This window comes from Mandrillus leucophaeus, unplaced genomic scaffold (assembly GCF_000951045.1).
Source record: "Mandrillus leucophaeus isolate KB7577 unplaced genomic scaffold, Mleu.le_1.0 Scaffold352, whole genome shotgun sequence".
Lineage (NCBI taxonomy): Eukaryota > Metazoa > Chordata > Mammalia > Primates > Cercopithecidae > Mandrillus > Mandrillus leucophaeus.
Genome location: NW_012103721.1, coordinates 1,008,142 through 1,022,141, shown reverse-complemented (window position 1 = coordinate 1,022,141; position 14,000 = coordinate 1,008,142).

Genomic DNA, 14,000 nt, shown 5'->3' with positions numbered 1-14,000 from the left:
CATCTACTGTCAATGCTGCTTGACAGTTTCCCTCACTCCATGATAAATTTTAATTCTCACTACTTTACTTCTCTCATACAAGTTAAAACAAGATTCTATACTGGCACCTCAGAGTTAGGCCCAGGGCTCTTGTCTGTGCCCTGCAGTGACTAACCCACCCTGGACCAAAACAGCAGTCCTTCAAATGCCATTTTAACTGCTCTCCCTCCCTTCAGAACCATGGAAGTCCTGATGTCTGAGGCACGAAGAGAATGAAAATGTAGATTATAGGTCTGCATAGGACTAGTTGGGGATCGGACAAGTACATGCTGGAAGCAGAATACAGTGAAGTGCTGAGGGGAGCAGGTCAACCTGGGCTGGACTGAAAGGTGGAGAGATAAGTCTGTGAGCCTGCCCTCCCATACCTTCAGAGAAAACACAAAGCTGCTTGCTTTGTACTTTTTCCTGTTTACTTTCTCCCTAACATTTAACCTTCATATTGCATGGATGCCTTACAAAGGAGGGATAGTTCAGCTCCAAGTTATTCCATGGGCATCTTTTTTATCTTATGCATTGCTTCCCACTAGAACTTACACAATGCCTCATATACTGTGGGAACTCAGTAAATATTACCAAACATATTATTTTAAATCATTTTAAAATAAATGGCTCTGTATTAGGTGTATCTTCCTCACTAGAACCAGGTCTCCGACTGACTTCACTGATTGAAGGTTACTGAATTGTTGATCTATAAACCCCCCAGGCATCTAGGCCATTGCAGGAAGTGTTTCCCCCGTTTCAGTTCCGGGTTGTCATCCAGCGTTCTAGGTCCAAAACAGGTAGAAATCTATTTTCTGCCACAAATCTACATTTTTGTCTTAAATAACTGTGTGAATTTAATCCTAGCTGCTTGATCTGAGGGCAGACAATTATACTACTTCAGTTGTCTCATCTTTAAGAAGAGGGGATTATTCACTTAACTAAATTGTATTAAATGGTTTCCTGCTGCAAAGAATGTAGTAGGCACTTCTATGGAGGAGAAACATAGGAGTCTGGTGCCTCCTGTTTTCCTTAGGGACTGTGATCATCCAAAACAGGTAGTAATCTATCATAGTCTAGACATTCACAAGGAAGGGTATTTAGGAACATCTCTTAATAAACAACGTTAACAAAGTAATTCTTCCCCTCCACTTTCTTTTCCTTAAATCTTTGCTGGGGCTTAACAAGGACACTGATAAACCACCTGACACTCCCTAGAGTTAGAAACCTTGTTTTTTTTTTTATTTCTGATCTAAATCCAGGCTGCTATTGCTTAAATCCATTTTCTCTTATTCTATTCTCTTGGAAGACAGAGAAAAATCATTCATCCTCCTCTATATTATAGTCCTTCATGTATTAAAGATTTCGGCCTTCATTTCTCCAAGTTACATAATGCCAATTCCTTTCATTTTACTCATATATCTTATTTTCCAAGCTTTTAAATTAATTTCATTGCACTCCTCTTGGACTCTATGGATAATGAAATAGTTATGCAGATCCTTTCAGATACTAATTGGGTAATAAACCTTCAGGGAGGGAAGTATTTTTAAATCTTAAATCAGAATCTCACATGATCTGAGATTTAAAACATTTCTGGAGAGCAGAAGGAGGTTGGAAAATGCACATAAAATTGGCACAGAAAGCATGGGAAGAAACGGGAAAGTACCATTTGGATATTATTGTTTTATAAAAAGGAAAGCTGAAGCATGTGTTACCGCAAATAAGTAAAAGATACAAGATCAAAGTCACAATTAAAATAAGCAGCTGCAATTCCTGGTTCCCTACCAAATTGCTGTCAAGTGATTGTGATATCTGATCATAACAATCTTGACTGAAGCTTAAAAAATAAATCACACTATCACAGTTTAATTGGGCAGTGGAAGTTCACCATTCACTGTTAATATTATTTTGCTAGAAAATCTTCCAGTTCTCTTCTTCCATTTCCAACTCAGCTTAATAGAACAGTCCCACTTCACTGTGTTCTCCAGAGAGAATCAAACAAAACCTCTGAGATTGTTAATATATTAGATCTGAAATGATATCTTAAATCAATTACTATGTATATAAAACATTTTCATAAATATCCATCAACCAACAAATAGATATAGCCATACAATGGAATATTATTTGGTCATGCAAATGAAGTACAGTCAACCACCCTCTGTATCCACAGGTTTCACACCCATAGATACAACCAGCCACAGATCAAAAATATTTAGGAAAAAAATAAAAGAACAATAAAAATAATACAAATTCTTAAAATACAGTATAACTACTATTTGCATAGCATTTACATTGTATTATCTATCATAAGTAATCTAGAGATGATTTAAAGTATATAGGAAGATATAAGTTATATGCAAATACTATGCCATTGTATATAATGGACTTGAGCACACGTGAATTTTGGTATGTGGGGTTGTGTCCTAGGACCAACCCCCCACAGATACCAAGCGATGACTGTACTAAGTGCTACAACATGGATAAACCTTGCAAACATGATGCTAAATAAGCTAGACACAAAAAGCCAAATACTATATGATTCCATTCGTATGAAATGTCCGGAATGGGTAAATCCATAGAGACAGAAAGCAGATTAGTGTTTGCCAAGGGATTGGAGGAAGAGGGACGAGGAGCAACTGCTTAATAGGGACAGGATTTCTATTTGGGGTGATGATGAACTACTGAAACTGCATAGTGGCAATGATTGTACAACAGTTGTGAATGTAGTAAAAGCATGGGAAGAAATGGGAAAATACCATTTGGATATTATTGTTTTACAAAAAGGAAAGCTGAAGCATGTATTACAGCAAACACGCAAATAAGTAAAAACTGTTGAAATGATAAAGTTTATGTTATTTGTATTTTATCACAATAAGGAAAATATTACTTGTATTCTCTGGTACTGTATGTACTAATGCAAAGTGAAGCCAAGATAAAACAGGACACCACAGTGGTTGATTCTCTTGCAAGTCGGTAATCAGTTGGTTGAGTATTCATTGAGAGCCTACTCAGCGCAATGTACTAGTCTAGGTCCTGAGACACAGCAGCAGAGACAGATATGGCTTCTGCCTTGGCAGAGCAGACAGTTTAACAGGGCATCCATTCTTCCATTTATTCTCTCCTACCAGTGCTATGTTTGCTCTTAGAGGAAAAATATGTGGAAAAAGTAACACGTGAGCTTTATCAATCTATCATATATATATGTATATAATATATATGATTATATATCTGTAATGAAAATAACCAAAAACAAGTCAAATAGCTGCTTAAACACATAAGAATTCATCTTGGGATTCTAAAATAAGGATTGGCAAATTTACACTTAAATTAACACTTAACCATAATATTATTAGATGCCTGAAAAAAAAGAGATAGTTTGCCTGCAACCTTAATTCACAGAAAGGGATCCTTTCGGTATATTATACAGTGTTTAACCTAAAGAACAAAACACATGAAATAGTTTGGATTATCGGATTACTGTCCAGTAAATACTCCTTCTACCCTTCACCACCCCTCTGGGGGCATGTGTATTTCCCTGCCCCATGGATTTGGGTTTCAGGCACATACTAACTTTAGCCAACGGAACCTTAGAGGATGATAGGCATAGAGGCCTTAAACGTGTTTGCACAGTTAAGTTTGGCTCTTGTGTTCTCGCTCTTTACACAGGAATTGCTGAGTAGACACACTGGTCCAAGAACACTGAAAGATATGTAAAGCCGATGTAACCCCAATGGGCAGCTGAAGAAGAGTTGCCCAACCCCTCCAGCCTAGATCAAACTGCAGTCAAATGTACACCCTTGAGCAGGGGAATAAATTCATATTTTTGTAAATCATGAAGTTTTGGAGGTTATAGAGCATTATTTTGGTAATAGCTTATTATTAACACAGCCCATGCACTGAAATAAACCCCAGAATTCTTTCACAATGTATGATTTTTAAAAAACACTTAGAAAGCTAACCATCAATAATAAACTAAATTTTCCCTACTCAGTTATAGATTTAGTGTTAAAAATTGTTAACTATATAAAATGAAAATTTAAACTAAGTAGCCTAACTTGTATCTATTAGCAGTATAACTGGTAAAATCTGAAAGGATGTATTACTCGGATGTTAAGAAATATAAAAACTCTATTTGCTGAATACATGCTAATATAATCAGGTTCCAATAAACATCTTGATGAAAGCAAATTAATCACTAATCTGACATTTTCTTTTGGCAAATTAGCAAGTTTAGGTTTCACATTAAATGAAAATGTGTGTGTAAGGACATAACTGAAAGAATATAATTCAATTAAATATCCTCCCAATATTCTTCCATTTCAGACATTTCTATTCCTAATTTTCTTGTTTTCAGATCTCAGGCAGGGCTTGTAAAGCAGTGTCTCCTTTCTTGTGAGATTTTCTTTATAGAATAGCCAAGACATTTGTAGAGAAAGCATTTGGCACATTCAGAAACCTTATGATGTTATTCATTTAACCTGTGTCCCTCGATTGTTCTAGGTGGAAAATCAAACACACTACACTTGGTTCTCACAGTGAAAATTAAGAAGGCATTTATTTTTTTTAAGTGAGCCTCTTAAAGAAACATAATTCAGTTTTAATTTTTTACTGAGCTCCAGGATCTTTTCCTAATAAAATGCTAGTTTATCAGATAAACAGTGTTTACAAACTATAACAGAACATCTAATGGAAGTAAATTTTACTTCCATTGGATGCTCTCTGCCACTAGTAAAAAAAAATAAAAATTCGAAATAATACACAAAGAAAAAAATGAAACAGTGTTCATTAAGAAACACATTCCAAAAAAAGGAATTTAATCTTTATGAGAGTTAGGAGTAATGCTTGAGGATAGATAAATGATACAGATGACCAAATAGACATAGTATTCAATTTTCTTGAGATGGCTGAGAGTTAAAAATGACAGTGGAAAAAATAAAACATATCCCTAAACAACAACAAAAAGAGATGTGGCATTCAAGAAAAAATCTAGAAGCAGGTCTCCAAAGTAAAGCCACTGCATGTGTCTTTTAGCTAACTTAAGATAGAGTCATGAAAATCATTTCTTGTGTGTTCATGCATTGTAAGGCAGTAGATCTTGTGATTAGGAAGAAAACTTAGAGAAAGCAAAGAAAGACAGTATTTGTGGAAGGCTATAAATTTTCCTGTCATAAAAATTGCTAGATGTATTATGTTCCTATGTTAATTCAGAATTGCAGTGGAACTCCTAAATAAATAAAAAAAAACTAGAAAAATTTTAATTAACCTCCAATAACCATAAGACCAAGTATATTTCAATTCTAAATTATTTTAAAGTTTAAATTACTCCCAAGACGCCTTAAAAGTTTTCCATCTTTGGTGGTAGGCAAAATTCTAAGACAGCCCCCCAAGATTTCTGGCATCTTGTGTTCATACATCTTCTCCCAGTTATTCAATCAAATACTAGTGCCGCTGTGAAGAAATTTTGTAGTTGTATTATAATAGAGACCCAAATCAGTTAATCAGTTAAGTTAGCGCTCAACTATGAGTGAGCTAGGCTTAATAACATGAGCCCTTTAAAAGCAGAGAATTTTCTCCCTATGGTTTCAGGAAAGGAAGTTAAGAGCGTTTCAAGGTGCAAGTGAGATTTAATGAGGGGAAAATTCCCCTTTGCAGACTGTGTTCATTTCCTATTGAACTGTAAACAATTATGACAAATTTGGTGGTTTAAAACAATGTAAATGTATTCTGTCACAGATCTGGAGGTCAGAAATCTTAAAACAATTAGTCCTAAGGGGCTAAAATGCAGGTGTCAGCAGGGTTGATCCCTTCTGGAAGCTGCAGGAGACAATCTGTTCCTTGCTCTTCCAGCTCCAGAGGCTTCAGCACTCCATGGCTCTTAGCTGCATCGCAGCAATCTCTGCTTTTGTTGTCATATTGCCTTCTCCCATAAAAGGATGCCTGTGATTACATCAGGCTCATCTAGATAATCCAGGATAATCTCCCATGTCAAAAATCTTAATTATCACGCCTGCAAAAATCTTCTTTGCCATATAAGATATCATATTCACAGGTTGCAGGGATTAGGACATGGAAATCTTTTGGGTGAGGCATTATTCAGCCTACCACACTGGCTTTGAAGATGAAAGAAGTTACATGGCATGATGGTGAATTTATGTGTCAACTTGACTGGGCCACCAGGTGTCTAGGTATTTGGTTAAAAATTACCCTGGGTGTGTCTGTGAGGATGTTTCTTGATGACTCCAAAGACACTTTAAAAGTGTGAATCCTTTAAATCAATAGACTGAGTAAAGCAGCTTACTGTCCTCAATGTGGGTGGGCCTGTTCCAATCCATTGGAGGTCTGAATTGAGCAGAAGCGGAGTAAGGTAGAATTCACTCTTGCTCCCTGTTTTCAATCTGGACCATCAGTCTTCTACACTCAGACTAGAACTTGTAACACCAGCTCTTGTGGGTAATCAGTCTCCAGCTTGCACATGGCATGTCATCGGACTTCTCAGTCTCTATAATCATGTGAGCCAATTCCTTCTAATAAATAAATATTAACAAATATTCAAGTAATATAAATATAAATATCTTATTGGCTCTGTTCCTCCGGAGAACCCTGACTAACACATGTGGCAGAGAATGTGGGTGGCCTATAGGGGCTGAGAGCAGCATCCAGCTGACAGCCGCACAAAGCAGACAAACCTCAGTTCTACAACTACAAGGAACTGAATTTTTCCAACAACAACAACAAAAAAATGAATTTAGGCCAGATGCAGTGGCTCATATCTGTTATCTTAGTAATTGGGAAGCCAAGGAGGGAGGATCACTGAAGCCCAGGAGTTCGAGAACAGCCTGGGCCACAGAATGAGACCCCATTTCCACAAAAACATTTAAAAATTAGTTGTGTATAGTGGTGGCATTCACCTATGGTCTCAGCTATGTGGGAAGCTGAAGCAGGAGGATTACTCGAGCCCAGGAGGTTGAGGCTGCCGTGAGCAGATATTCTCACCACTACACTCCAGCCTGGGCAACAGAGCAAGAACCTGTCTCAAAAAAAAAAAAAAAAAAAAAAAGAGTTTAGAAGCAAATTTTTCCAGTCTTCAGATGAGAATTCATCCAAACGAATACCCTGATTTTAGCCTTGTGATAATCTAAATGAACTCTGTCATGCCATGCCAGACTTCTAACCTATGGAAGGGTGAGCAAAACTACATGAATATTGTTTTAAGCTACTAAATGTGTGGTCATTTGTTACTCAGCAATAGAAAACTAATACAATCCAAAATATTTTAACTTCAAGATATTTTGAACATTATTAAAATATTTAATATTTGTGACTGTGTTCATGGTACTATGTGCTTTGAATTCTATCCTCAAGTCATGAAAAACTGTGAGTAGCATGGTATGTGCAGACATCAGTATGACCTAGTGATTCATGTTCTTTGTTGACATCACAAAATTATTAATAATTTAGTCAACACATACTCTAGCAACATATAAATGAAAGCTTTTGAAAAGATAATACTCAGTTACTTAGTAAGAAAGCAAGAAACACAAGCAAGGACTTACAAGAAGATGGTACCATGAGAATATACCTGCATAACCATTCTTCTTGAGGTCTATTAAAATAACGTAAACTTGATCTAAAGACAAAAATGTCATCTTTAATAATACTAGGGAACTACCACAACATAAAGATTTCCAGTAATATCTACTCTTCCATATATAATTTAAACCCAACCACAAGAGAATACTGAGAGATAAAATCTATCTCCATAATCTTGATCAGAGTGTAGATTTTTTAAAAAGAGAGCTCCTTTTTTCCAATGGCTGAATCATATTCTAATGTATTATATATAGTATGTATATGTGTATATGTGTGTTTGTGTGTATGTGTATGCCACATTTTCCTTATCCATTTGTCCATCAAATTCCAAGACTGATTCCACATCTTGGTGAATAATGTTGCAATGAACGTGGAATGTATATATCAACACAGATGTACCTGGAAGACATTATGCTTAGTGAAATAAGCCCAACACAAAAAGACAAATACTGTAAGATCTCACATGCATGTGAAAATTTTGAAAAGTCAAACTCATGGAAACGGAGACTAAAACAAATAGTGGTTACCAGGGACTAGGAGATAGGAGAAATGGACAGATGTTCATCAGAGGGTACAAACTTTCAGTTATAAAATAAACAAGTTCTGGGGATCCAAGGTACAGCATGTGTGGTGATGGGTATGTTCATTTGATTTTATAATTATTATACAATATATACATACATCAAATCATCATGTTGTGTACTTTGAATATATATAATCTTTATTTGTCACCTAAATATCTTAACATTAACAAATAGATAAATAAATAGAAAGGCCAATATCCTTTAAGTAGACAGGGAAAATACCAATGGCCAGGTGGAACCATGGAGAGAAAAAAGAAGCACCCAACTTGAGTCAGATTTGCATACCCAAGGACAAATCATGAGGCAAGGTTGAAGAAGGTACCATGTACCACTGTCCCCACTTGCGTACATACATACACGTACCACATACATGTACTGTGATATCTTCATTTTGTGTGAACCTGAGATAATCCATCAATGTATTTCAAAAAAATAAGATTAGAAGACAGTCCTTTTTTCCTGTATACTACCCTAAACTCACCCCTACACACACACACACACACACACACACACACACACACACAGTGACACATGTCTCAAGGCAGATGATTAATCAGATCTCGAGAGAAAGTGTTAGAAACAACATACCTAAACCAAGGCTACAAGTTGCCTACTGTCCAAGCTCATCCACCACTGCCCCAACACGTGTACATACATAAAATCTTCTAGCCTGCCACCTAAGTTTTAAGAAGACAGTTCAAACAATGTCCGTGTAAACCTGATTGAGATCCCACCTACTCTGACAAATAGCAAATCAATGGTCCCATGTATAACCCCATTCTCAATCACCACAAATCAATAAGGCCAGTTCACAGAGACTGACATCAGTTCTCCTCTAGGCCTTCTACCTAGATTACCAGTGATGAAGATGCTACATAAAGTAGCATCTAGCTTCCCCAGAATTTCAACTCCACTAAGGTTCAAAAAAGAGCCCCTCCCTGACCTGGGGTCCACAGTAAACCCATGGACTGTGTCAAAGTCAGGAAAATGCCTCCCCCAGGCTTATTAACCCTATAGTATAAAGTCCAGTTGGGGTTCATCTACTGAGTCAAAGACTTACTTCCCCATTTCTTGAGGGAGCTTCAAGCACATAACTGTTCCTGCCCATAACACTCAGCCTTGCTACCATTCACCTTGAATTAACCAAGGTGAATCTTATTGTGATCTTTAGTCCTTTTTATCTTAAACAGTCCCAAATGTCTAGTTCAACACTCATCTCCTACCCTATAATCTCCGTAAGGCTCTGATAGCTCTTCTTCTATTACCTTCTCTCATCCTTCTTGAAATCTTCCTACTAGACCTTAAGATTCCCATAATCTGTCCATCATCAGCACAATTGTACCCATCCCCAGCCTCCTCTCACCTTTTCACAAGGGAAACTTGGCACTGCTTCCCCACACAGCCCTTTCAAGCAAAGGCTGATTTTCTCCTTTGACCCCGTCAGACTACAGCTTATTCGTCTTACCAACATTTTACTGTCCCCAACCTTCCTGATATTCTCTTTCTAGGTAAGCTTTATTTCCATGATCGATCATTATAACCCTTCCTACTATACACCCTTAACCTACTTCCCCTTTCTCCCCAACATTGTAAACACCTGGAAAGGTCTAACCCTGGTTAAATGTAACCTTTCAACCACCCCATACTTGTGCCCCTGTAGCAGGACGTGGCTGAAGAAAAACACACAATTACCCCGTCTGGTCTCACTTTGAATTCATAGATGCAAATCTCAAACCACCCTATAATACTCCTTGACTCTCATACTACATTTCCCTAGCTTGTTCATTTGCTACTCTCCTAGAAAACAATTTTCCTTTTTCTCTTTTGCCTCAAATTTTCATCATCTCCTCCTGCTTCCTCACTCTTAAATGATGAGCTTGCTTCCAACTTCACTATGAAAATTTAAGTAATCAGAAGATAACTTTTATAAACTACTACCACATCTACCCAACCACCAGTGCCTGTACCTGCCACCTATTACCAAGGCAGCTTAACTGTTGCAGAGAAAGTAGCTACCATGGTATACCAGTTTTGGAGTACTGTTCTAGGAATCATTCAGTATAGTCCAGGTTAGAACTTGTTCCTCCTGTCCTTCTGGTAATGTTGTAACACAAACTTTCCAGTTGTAAATGCTTTGCACTTAAAATAGCTAAAGTAGCTTCCTGTATCTGCACCTTAACCCTGACTGATAACTCAGTCAAAAATTAATGATATACAGAAAAAAAATCTAATAAGGTTGATAGCATAAAGGATAAAAAAGAATGAAACATACCCAATAAAAGGCAGGTGAAGAAAATATTTTGAAATAGATACTACAGGAAACAGAAGAAAATTTTAGACAAAATATCCCAAATGCATAGTTATATCAAAGAGAAAGATGCAAGAGAATAAAGGTGAGATGCTATTTTAACTGAGGAAGATTTAAAAGTGAGCCAGGATAGCTAAGGGAAAACACCATTACAGAAATGAAATCCAAATTGGAATCAGCCATATGATAAGCCAACCTTGGTAGAAACATGGCTGTAACATGGAAGGATAGCTCAAGAAAATAACACAGAAATGAAGAGGGTAGATTTGGAAGGCAGTCATTACGTAAAGACGAGAATAAAACGTGAAATTATTTATCAGTAAACATTTCTTTTCTAAAAGAAAACCTGTATGTTCATATTGAAAGGGCTTGCTGTGTTCCATGAACAAATAATTTTAAAATCATGGTATTTCCTAATGATATTATTGAATTCCAAAGAGAAAGACAGGCTCTTATAAACACTGAAGGAGAAGAATCAGATCCCCTACAAATGTTTAAAAAAAAAAAAAAGACAATGGATAAATTCAGACTTTACTTCAGAAACACTCATGGTCAAAAAGACAAAGGAATTACATCTCCAAAAGGTTGAAAGAAAGGGGATGGAACTCAAGAACTATATATTGAGCCATGCTGACATTTACAGAGCAGGAGGAAATGTTCAATTTTGCAATACTTCTAGAATAACTTCACTTAAAAGCTCTTTCTGAAAAAGAAACATGCGTGAAGTCTTAATAGAGCCAGTTTGAAAATGATTCAACACAAAAAAATCACAAGTGAAGAACACCCACTGTGAAAGAACTCATGGCACACACTGACTCATAATGTAAATATTCACAGTGACCTTGACAGTAATGTTATCAATCTTGAAAAAAAAGCTATATAACTATTAGTTATAATAATACACTAAGTGATCAATGTAAAACTTTCAAAATGGCCTAATAAAAACAAAGGAAAAAATTGAACAAGATTCACAATCTACCACAATATTGCTAAATATAAAATAAAAATACTCATTAATCCAATGAAATTTAACCACAAAATAAACCTAACGGAAGTAGAAGGAAACAGTAATAGTTTTTGAAAGCAAGATTAATTAATTAGAAAATAGCAATGCCATACAATAGATGAATAATCCTACAGGCAACTCCTAAAGTGAAAAATTAAGTAACTTAATTCCTAAACAGTTAAATATAACTCAATCAATATGCAGAAAATTAGGAATGAGGGGAAAACACAAATATTCCATGAAGTAAGAAAATTACAGGCATATCTCATTCTGTTGTTCTTCCCTTGATTACACTTCACAGATATGTTTTTTTTTTTGTTTGTTTGTTTGTTTTTTTTACAAACTGTAGCTTTGTGGCAACCCTGCATTAAACAAGTCTATCAGCATCATTTTCCAAACATGCTTTGCTCACTTGGTGTCTCTGTGTCTCATTCTGGTAGTTTTCACAGTATTGCTAACTTTTTCATTATTATTATATCTGTTATGGTGATCTGTGATCAGTGATCTTTGGTGTTTCTTTTGTAATTGTTTTGGGGAGCACAAACCATGCCCATATAAGACGGTAAACTGAAAGGATAAATGTTGTGTGTGTTCTGACTTCACCAACCACCTGTTTCCCCATCTCTCTTCCTACTCAGGTCTTCCTACTCCCTGAGACACAACAGTATTGAAATTAGGCCAATTAATCACCCTACAATAGCCTCTAAGTGTCCCAAGTGAAAGTAAGAGTCACATGTTTCTTACTTTGAATCAAAAACTAGAAAAGATTAAGCTTAGTGAGAAAAGCATCTTGAAAGCCAAGATACACTAAAAGCTAGGCCTCTTGCACTCTTAGCCAAGTTGTGAATGCAAAGGGGAAGTTCTTGAAGGGAATTTTTTTATCTTACTTCTGTTTATTTTTATTAATTTGTTTAGATAGAGAGAGAACTAATCCCCAAAGCATAGGAACTGTGCCTTCTGCAGGTCCAAGCACAATGTTCTACACATAGCTGGCACTCCTTAAGTATTCGTTGGTTGAGATGAGGTGACCAGGACATTTAGCAAAACTACAGCCCATAGAATCAGAATTCTAGGTTTACAAAGCCTTTTATTATTACTATTATACTTTAAGTTCTAGCGTACATGTGCACAACATGCAGGTTTGTTACATATGTATACATGTGCCATGTTGATGTGCTGCACCTGTTAACTTGTCATATACATTAGGTATATCTCCTAATGCTATCCCTCTCCCCTCCCCGCACCCTACGACAGGCCCCAATGTGTGATGTTCCCCACCTTGTGTCCAACTGTTCTCATTGTTCAATTCCCACCTATGAGTGAGAACATGCGGTGTTTGGTTTTCTGTCCTTGTGATAGTTTGCTCAGAATGATGGTTCCCAGCTGCATCCATTTCCCTACAAAGGACATGAACTCATCCTTTTTTGTGGCTGCATAGTATTCCATGGTGTATACATGCCACATTTTCTTAATCCAGTCTGTCATTGATGGACATTTGGGTTGGTTCCAAGTCTTTGCTATTGTGAATAGTGCTGCAATAAACATACGTGTGCATGTGTCTTTATAGCAGCATGATTTATAAACCTTTGGGTATATACCCAGTCATGGGATGGCTGGATCAAATGGTATTTCTAGCTCTAGATCCTTGAGGAATCACCACACTGTCTTCCACAATGGTTGAACTAGTTTACAGTCACACTAACAGTGTAAAAGTGTTCCTATTGCTCCACATCCTCTCCAGCACCTGTTGTTTCCTGACTTTATAATGATCGCCATTTTAACTGATGTGAGATGGTATCTCATTGTGGTTTGATTTGCATTTCTCTGATGGCCAGTGATGATGAGCATTTTTTCACATGTCTGTTGGCTGCATTAATGTCTTCTTTTGAGAAGTGTCTGTTCATATTGTTTGCCCACTTTTTGATGGGGTTGTTTTTTTCCTGTAAATTTGTTTAAGTTCTTTGTAGATTCTGGATATTAGCCCTTTGTCAGATGGATAGATTACAAAAATTTTCTCCCATTCTGTAGGTTGCCTGTTCACTCTGATGGTAGTTTCTTTTGCTGTGCAGAAGCTCTTTAGTCTAATTAGATCCCATTTCTCAATTTTGGCTTTTGTTGCCATTGCTTTTGGTGTTTTAGACATGAAGTTCTTACCCATGCCTATGTTCTGAATGGTATTACCTAGGTTTTCTTCTAGGCTTTTTATGGTTTTAGGTCTGACATTTAAGTCTTTAATCTATCTTGAATTAATTTTTGTATAAGGTGTAAGGAAGGGATCCAGTTTCAGCTTTCTACATAGGGCTAGCCAGTTTTCCCAGTATCATTTATTAAATAGGGAATCCTCTCCCCATTTCTTGTTTTTGTCAGGTTTGTCGAAGATCAGATGGCTGTAGATATGTGGTATTATTTCTGAGGGCTCTGTTCTGTTCCATTGGTCTATATCTCTGTTTTGGAACCAGTACCATGCTGTTTTGGTTACTGTAGCCTTGTA